Here is a 9,099-nt window from a genome sequence, read left to right on the forward strand (position 1 = left end):
GTGTCAACCCAACAGACACTTTTGGAGATACCCGTAGTATACCTTTATAGTCACCCAGTTACGTTGTGACGTTTGGTACACCCAAAGCACTCCTACGGTATCCGGGAGTTACACGATCTCATGGTCTAAGGAAATGATACTTGACATTAGAAAATCTCTAGCAAACGAACTACACGATCTTGTGCTATGCTTAGGATTGGGTCTTGTCCATCACATCATTCTCCTAATGATGTGATCCCATTATCAATGACATCTAATGTCCATAGTGAGGAAACCATGACTATCTGTTGATCAACGAGCTAGTCAACTAGAGGCTCACTAGGGACATGTTGTGGTCTATGTGTTCACACATGTATTATGATTTCCGGATAACACAATTATAGCATGAACAATAGACAATTATCATGAACAAAGAAATATAATAATAACCATTTTATTATTGCCTCTAGGGCATATTTCCAATAGTCTCCCACTTGCACTAGAGTCAATAATCTAGTTACATTGTGATGAATCGAACACCCATAGAATTCTGGTGTTGATCATGTTTTGCTCTAGGGAGAGGTTTAGTCAACGGATCTGCTACATTCAGGTCTGTATGTACTTTACAAATATCTATGTCTCCATCTTGAACATTTTCACGAATGGAGTTGAAGCGAGGCTTGATGTGCCTGGTCTTCTTGTGAAACCTGGGCTCCTTGGCAAGTGCAATAGCTCCAGTGTTGTCACAGAAGAGTTTGACCGGCCCCGACGCATTGGGTATGACTCCTAGGTCGGTGATGAACTCCTTCACCCAAATTGCTTCATGCGCTGCCTCCGAGGCTGCCATGTACTCCGCTTCACATGTAGATCCTGCCACGACGCTCTGCTTGCAACTGCACCAGCTTACTGCCCCACCATTCAAAATATACACGTATCCGGTTTGTGACTTAGAGTCATCCAGATCTGTGTCGAAGCTAGCGTCTACGTAACCCTTTACGACGAGCTCTTCGTCACCTCCATAAACGAGAAACATTTCCTTAGTCCTTTTCAGGTACTTCAGGATATTCTTGACCGATGTCCAGTGTTCCTTGCCGGGATTACTTTGGTACCTACCTACCAAACTTACGGCAAGGTTTACATCAGGTCTGGTACACAGCATGGCATACATAATAGAACCTATGGCTGATGCATAGGGGAAGACACTCATCTCTTCTATATCTTCTGCCGTGCTCGGACATTGAGCTGAGCTCAATTTCACATCTTGCAACACGGGCAAGAACCCCTTCTTAGAATGATCCATATTGAACTTCTTCAATATCTTATCAAGGTATGTGCTTTGTGAAAGACCTATGAGGCGTCTTGATCTATCTCTATAGATCTTGATGCCTAATATATAAGCAGCTTCTCCAAGGTCCTTCACTGAAAAACTCTTATTCAAGTAGGCCTTAATGCTGTCCAAAAGCTCTATATCATTTCCCATCAAAAGTATGTCATCTACATATAATATGAGAAATGCTACAGAGCTCCCACTCACTTTCTTGTAAACGCATGCTTCTCCATAAGTTTGCATAAACCCAAACGCTTTGATCATCTCATCAAAGCGAATGTTCCAACTCCGAGATGCTTGCACCAGCCCATAAATCGAGCGTTGGAGCTTGCACACCTTGTCAGCATTCTTAGGATCGACAAAACCTTCCGGCTGCATCATATACAATTCTTCCTTAAGGAAACCATTAACGAATGCCGTTTTGACGTCCATTTGCCATATCTCATAATCATAGAATGCGGCAATTGCTAACATGATTCGGACGGACTTCAGCTTCGCTACCGGTGAGAAAGTCTCATCGTAGTCAACCCCTTGAACTTGCCGATAACCCTTAGCGACAAGTTGAGCTTTATAGATGGTAACATTACCATCCGCGTCTGTCTTCTTCTTAAAGATCCATTTATTTTCTATGGCTCGCCGCTCAACGGGCAAGTCAGTCAAAGTCCATACTTCGTTTTCATACATGGATCCTATCTCGGATTTCATGGCTTCCAGCCATTTGTCGGAATCCGGGCCCGCCATCGCTTCTTCATAGTTCGAAGGTTCACCGTTGTCTAACAACATGATTTCCAAGACAGGGTTGCCGTACCACTCTGGTGCGGAACGTGTCCTTGTGGACCTACGAAGTTCAGTAGCAACTTGATCTGAAGTTTCATGATCATCATCATTAACTTCCTCTCTAGTCGGTGCAGGCACCTCAGGAACATCTTCTTGAGTTGCGTCATTTTCCAGTTCAAGAGGTAATACTTCATCAAGTTCTACTTTCCTCCCACTTACTTCTTTCGAGAGAAACTCCTTCTCTAGAAAGGATCCATTCTTGGCAACAAAGATCTTGCCTTCGGATCTGAGGTAGAAGGTATACCCAATAGTTTCTTTAGGGTATCCTATGAAGACGCATTTTTCCGACTTGGGTTCGAGCTTTTCAGGTTGAAGTTTCTTGACATAAGCATCGCATCCCCAAACTTTTAGAAACGACAGCTTAGGTTTCTTCCCAAACCATAATTCATACGGTGTCGTCTCAACGGATTTCGATGGAGCCCTATTTAAAGTGAATGCGGCAGTCTCTAAAGCATAGCCCCAAAAAGATAGTGGTAAATCGGTAAGAGACATCATAGATCGCACCATATCTAATAGAGTGCGATTACGACGTTCGGACACACCATTACGCTGAGGTGTTCCAGGCGGTGTCAGTTGTGAAACTATTCCACATTTTCTTAAGTGTGTGCCAAACTCGTGACTCAAGTATTCTCCTCCACGATCTGATCGCAAGAACTTGATTTTCCTGTCACGTTGATTCTCAACCTCACTCTGAAATTCCTTGAACTTTTCAAAGGTCTCAGACTTGTCTTTCGTTAAATAGACATACCCATATCTACTCAAGTCATCAGTGAGGGTGAGAACATAACAATAGCCACCGCGAGCCTCAACACTCATTGGACCGCACACATCAGTATGTATGATTTCCAATAAGTTGGTTGCTCGCTCCATTGTTCCTGAGAACGGAGTCTTGGTCATTTTACCCATGAGGCATGGTTCGCACGTGTCAAATGATTCGTAATCAAGAGACTCTAAAAGTCCATCTGCATGGTGCTTCTTCATGCGTTTGACACCTATGTGACCAAGGCGGCAGTGCCACAAGTATGTGGGACTATCATTATCAAGCTTACATATTTTGGTACTCACACTATGAATATGTGTAGCATTACGCTCGAGATTCATTAAGAATAAACCATTCACCATCGGAGCATGACCATAAAACATATCTCTCATATAAATAGAACAACCATTATTCTCGGATTTAAATGAGTAGCCATCTCGTATTAAACGAGATCCTGATACAATGTTCATGCTCAAACTTGGCACTAAATAACAATTATTGAGGTTCAAAACTAATCCCGTAGGTAAATGTAGAGGTAGCGTGCTGACGGCGATCACATCGACCTTGGAACCGTTCCCGACGCGCATCGTCACCTCGTCCTTCGCCAGTCTCCGCTTATTCCGCAGCTCCTGCTTTGAGTTACAAATGTGAGCAACTGCACCGGTATCAAATACCCAGGAGCTACTACGAGTACTGGTAAGGTACACATCAATTACATGTATATCACATATACCTTTCATTTTGCTGGCCTTCTTGTCCGCTAAGTATTTGGGGCAGTTCCGCTTCCAGTGACCACTTTCCTTGCAATAAAAGCACTCAGTCTCGGGCTTGGGTCCATTCTTTGGCTTCTTCCCGGTAGCTTGCTTGCCGGGCGCGGCAACTCCCTTGCCGTCCTTCTTGAAGTTCTTCTTACCCTTGCCTTTCTTGAACTTAGTGGTTTTATTCACCATCAACACTTGATGTTCCTTTTTGACTTCTACCTCTGCTGATTTCAGCATTGCAAATACTTCAGGAATGGTCTTTTCCATCCCCTGCATATTGAAGTTCGTCACAAAGCTCTTGTAGCTCGGTGGAAGCGACTGAAGGATTCTGTCAATGACCATGTCATCCGGGAGATTAACTCCCAGGTGAGTCAAGCGGTTATGTAACCCAGACATAGTGAGTATGTGCTCATTGACAGAACTGTTTTCCTCCATCTTACAGCTGAAGAACTTGTCGGAGACTTCATATCTCTCGACCCGGGCATGAGCTTGAAAAAGCATTTTCAGCTCTTCGAACATCTCGTATGCTTCGTGTCTCTCAAAACGCTTTTGGAGCCCGGTTCTAAGCTGTAAAGCATGCCGCACTGAACGAGGGAGTAATCATCGGTACGTGTCTGCCAAGCGTTCATAACATCTTGTTCTGCAGGGAGAACAGGTGCTTCACCTAGCGGTGCTTGTAGGACATAATCTTTCTTGGCAGCTATGAGGATGATCCTCAGGTTCCGGACCCAGTCTGTATAGTTGCTGCCATCGTCTTTCAGCTTGGTTTTCTCTAGGAACGCGTTGAAGTTGAGGACAACGTTGGCCATTTGATCTACAATACATGTTGGAAAGATCTTAGACTAAGTTCATGATAATTAAGTTCATCTAAATCAAATTATTCAAAGAACTCCCACTCAGATAGACATCCCTCCAGTCATCTAAGTATAACATGATCCGAGTTAACTAGGCCGTGTCCGATCATCACGTGAGACGGACTAGTCAACATCGGTGAACATCTTCATGTTGATCGTATCTTCTATACGACTCATGCTCGACCTTTCGGTCTATTGTGTTCCGAGGCCATGTCTGTACATGCTAGGCTCGTCAAGTCAACCTAAGTGTTTGCATGTGTAAATCTGTCTTACACCCGTTGTATGTGAACGTTGGAATCTATCACACCCGATCATCACGTGGTGCTTCGAAACAACGAACTGTCGCAATGGTGCACAGTTAGGGGGAACACTTTCTTGAAATTATTATGAGGGATCATCTTATTTACTACCTCGTTCTAAGTAAACAAGATGCAAAAACATGATAAACATCACATGCAATCAAATAATAATAGTGACATGATATGGCCAATATCACATAGCTCCTTTGATCTCCATCTTGGGGCTCCATGATCATCTTGTCACCGGCATGACACCATGATCTCCATCATCATGATCTCCATCATCGTGTCTCCATGAAGTTGCTCGCCAACTATTACTTCTACTACTATGGCTAACACGTTTAGCAATAAAGTAAAGTAATTTACATGGCGTTTCTCAAGGACACGCAGGTCATACAAAAAATAAAGATAACTCCTATGGTTCCTGCCGGTTGTCATACTCATCGACATGCAAGTCGTGATTCCTATTACAATAGCATGAACATCTCATACATCACATATATAGCATTCATCATTCATCACAACTTTGGCCATATCACATCACAAAACACTTGCTGCAAAAACAAGTTAGACGCCCTCTAATTGTTGTTGCAAGTTTTACGTGGCTGCAACAGGGTTCTAGCAAGAACGTTTTCTTACCTACGTGAAAGCCACAACGTGATTTGTCAACTTCTATTTACCCTTCATAAGGACCCTTTTCATCGAATCCGCTCCAACTAAAGTGGGAGAGACAGACACCCGCTAGCCACCTTATGCAACTAGTGCATGTCAGTCGGTGGAACCGGTCTCACGTAAGCGTACGTGTAAGGTTGGTCTGGGCCGCTTCATCCCACAATACTGTTGAAGCAAAATAAGACTAGTAGCGGCAAGAAAGTTGACAACATCTACGCCCACAACAAATTGTGTTCTACTCGTGCAAAGAGAACTACGCATAGACCTAGCTCATGATGCCACTGTTGGGGAACGTTGCAGAAAACAAAAAATTTCCTACGGTTTCCCCAAGATCCATCTATGAGTTCATCTAGCAACGAGTGATCGGATTGCATCTACATACCTTTGTAGATCACGCGCGGAAGCATTCAAAGAACGGGGATGAGGAAGTCGTACTCAACGTGATCCCAATCACCGGAGATCCTAGCGCCGAACGGACGGCACCTTCGCATTCAACACACATACGGTCAGCATGACATCTCCTCCTTCTTGATCCAGCAAGGGGAAGGAGAGGTTGATGAAGATCCAGCAGCACGACGGGGTGGTGGTGGATGCAGGGGTCACCGCAGCAGGGCTTCGCCGTTCTGCTATGAGAGGGAGAGGTGTAGCAGGGGAGAGGGAGGCGCCAAGACTCAAGGGTGCGGCTGCCCCCTCCCTCCCCCCCTTTATATAGGCCCCCTAGGGGGTGCACCGGCCCTAGGAGATGGGATCTCCTAGGGGGGCGGCGGCCAAGGGGTGGAGTGCCCCCCAAGCCAGGTGGGGCGCCCCCCCACCCTAGGGTTCCCAACCCTAGGCGCATGGGATGGGCCAAGGGGGGTGCACCAGCCCACTATGGGCTGGTTCCCCTCCCCACTTTAGCCCATGGGGCCCTCCGGGATGGGTGGCCCCACCCGGTGGACCCCCGAGACCCTTCCGGTGGTCCCGGTACAATACCGGTGACCCCCGAAACTCTCCCGATGGCCGAAACTGCACTTCCTATATATAATTCTTCACCTCCGGACCATTCCGGAACTCCTCGTGACGTCCGGGATCTCATCCGGGACTCCGAACAACTTTCGGGTTACTGCATATTCATATCTCTACAACCCTAGCGTCACCGAACCTTAAGTGTGTAGACCCTACAGGTTCGGAAGATATGTAGACATGACCGAGATGGCTCTCCGGTCAATAACCAACAGCGGGATCTGGATACCCATGTTGGCTCCCACATGCTCCTCGATGATCTCATCAGATGAACCACGATGTCGAGGATTCAAGCAACCCCGTATACAATTCCCTTTGTCAATCGGTACGTTACTTGCCCGAGATTCGATCGTCGGTATCCCAATACCTCGTTCAATCTCATTATCGGCAGGTCACTTTACTCGTACCGTAATGCATGATCCCGTGACCAGACACTTGGTCACTTTGAGCTCATTATGATGATGCATTACCGAGTGGGCCCAGAGATACCTCTCCGTTATACGGAGTGACAAATCCCAGTCTTGATCCGTGTCAACCCAACAGACACTTTCGGAGATACCCGTAGTATACCTTTATAGTCACCCAGTTACGTTGTGACGTTTGGTACACCCAAAGCACTCCTACGGTATCCGGGAGTTACATGATCTCATGGTCTAAGGAAATGATACTTGACATTGGAAAAGCTCTAGCAAACGTACTACACGATCTTGTCCTATGCTTAGGATTGGGTCTTGTCCATCACATCATTCTCCTAATGATGTGATCCCGTTATCAATGACATCTAATGTCCATAGTCAGGAAACCATGACTATCTGTTGATCAACGAGCTAGTCAACTAGAGGCTCACTAGGGACATGTTGTGGTCTATGTGTTCACACATGTATTATGATTTCCGGATAACACAATTATAGCATGAACAATAGACAATTATCATGAACAAAGAAATATAATAATAACCATTTTATTATTGCCTCTAGGGCATATTTCCAACAGAAAAATGCAGGAAGGGATTGCGAGAGTTGTAGCGAGCATTACCTTCAAACCGCAGGCGCTCCTGCGAAGCCGCTCCATTTCGGCAAGCCCCACCGACGGCCGCGAACACCGTTGATTCTTCCGCCTCCGCCGTCGCCTTCTCCTCCAATGGTTTGAAATGCGAGTGGGTTGTGCCAGTAACTGCGGTGCGGGTGAGTAAATGGAGCCGTGAGGGTCAGGGGGCAGAGGTGTGCGACGTGTTTGACGTCAACCGCGATCGGAGCGTGGCGTGCGGGCGCATAGCAGTTCCACCGCACGCCTCCGAGTGGCAATCGCTGACCGCGGGATGGCAATCAACGTGTGGGCGAACTGACTCGCACACCGCACACGCGCCTCGTCCTACGTGGCGCAGAAAACCGGCCGGTTTGTTCCAAGATTCATGCACACAGTTGCCAACGGAGATGCTTGCGTGTGGTCGGGATGGTGAACGCCCACACGTGTGGGCGTTAACATTTCCGTTTTATTATCCGTTTGGTTTAGCGTTTCGGGCAGCATCCGACCGCCCAACGGACCGGCGCATTTTGCGTCCGCGGGCATTTTTTGCACCCTTTTTCATACATCTAAAACATTGCCCAAAGTTCGCATATGTCTCGTAACCAAATAAAAATATCACAGTTTTACAACCAAATAACAAGTTCATAGTTTACAAGCTGAATAAAATTTAAATTTTCACAAATGTGGGTTTTTCTAATCACGCATTTCATTATAAAATTAGATAAACTGTGTAAATGTTGCCGCTCTTCCATGCTCAGGCACGACATTTTTACCCTGAAATTGAAACCCTTGGTCACAGATTTCATCCGGGCACCCATCCTCTACGATCATGTTGTGCATGATCACACAAGCAGTCATCACATCCCATAACTTCTTGGTGCTCCAAGTTCTAACAGGATTCGAATGATGCCCCATCGAGTTTGAAGGACACCAAAAGCACGGTCCACATTCTTCCTAAAACTCTCTTGTGCTTGGGCAAATCTCTGCCTCTTCTCTCCTACCAGGCTGGGGATTGTCTTCATAAAGGTAGTCCACTGAAGATCGATACCATCAGCTAGGTAGTATCCTTTGTTGTAGTGGTGGTCATTGATCTCACCACTGACCTCTGGGAAGTTGTCTTCTGCAAGCCTTCCGAGCACCGGAGAACGCTGGAGCACGTTGATGTTGTTCTGAGAGCGGCCATGACAAAGAGTGCCAAATCCAGAAATCTTGTGACGCCATGGCCTCAAGAATGACAGTGCAAACTTTCACATGGCCCATATACTGCCCTTGCCAAGCAAATGGACAGTTCTCCACTTTCAATTCATACAATCTACGCTACCAAGCATACCCGCAAAGCCTCTAGCTGCATCGATCTTCAACAACCGGGTTGTATCTGCAGCAGTTAGCTCTCTCAAGTACTCCAGACAAACACTGCCATCACGGCCTTGTAGAACTTGTACATGGAATCTAGGCAAGTGAACTCACTCATGCGGACGTACTCATCAATAAGATCACTGGGTATTCCATATGCAAGCATCTGAATAGCTGCGGTGCATTTCTGAAAAGAGGAGAAGCCAACTTTTCCAAGTGCATCTGACTT

Source organism: Triticum dicoccoides, chromosome 6A (genome assembly GCF_002162155.2).
Source record: "Triticum dicoccoides isolate Atlit2015 ecotype Zavitan chromosome 6A, WEW_v2.0, whole genome shotgun sequence".
In the NCBI taxonomy this organism is placed as follows: Eukaryota; Viridiplantae; Streptophyta; class Magnoliopsida; order Poales; family Poaceae; genus Triticum; species Triticum dicoccoides.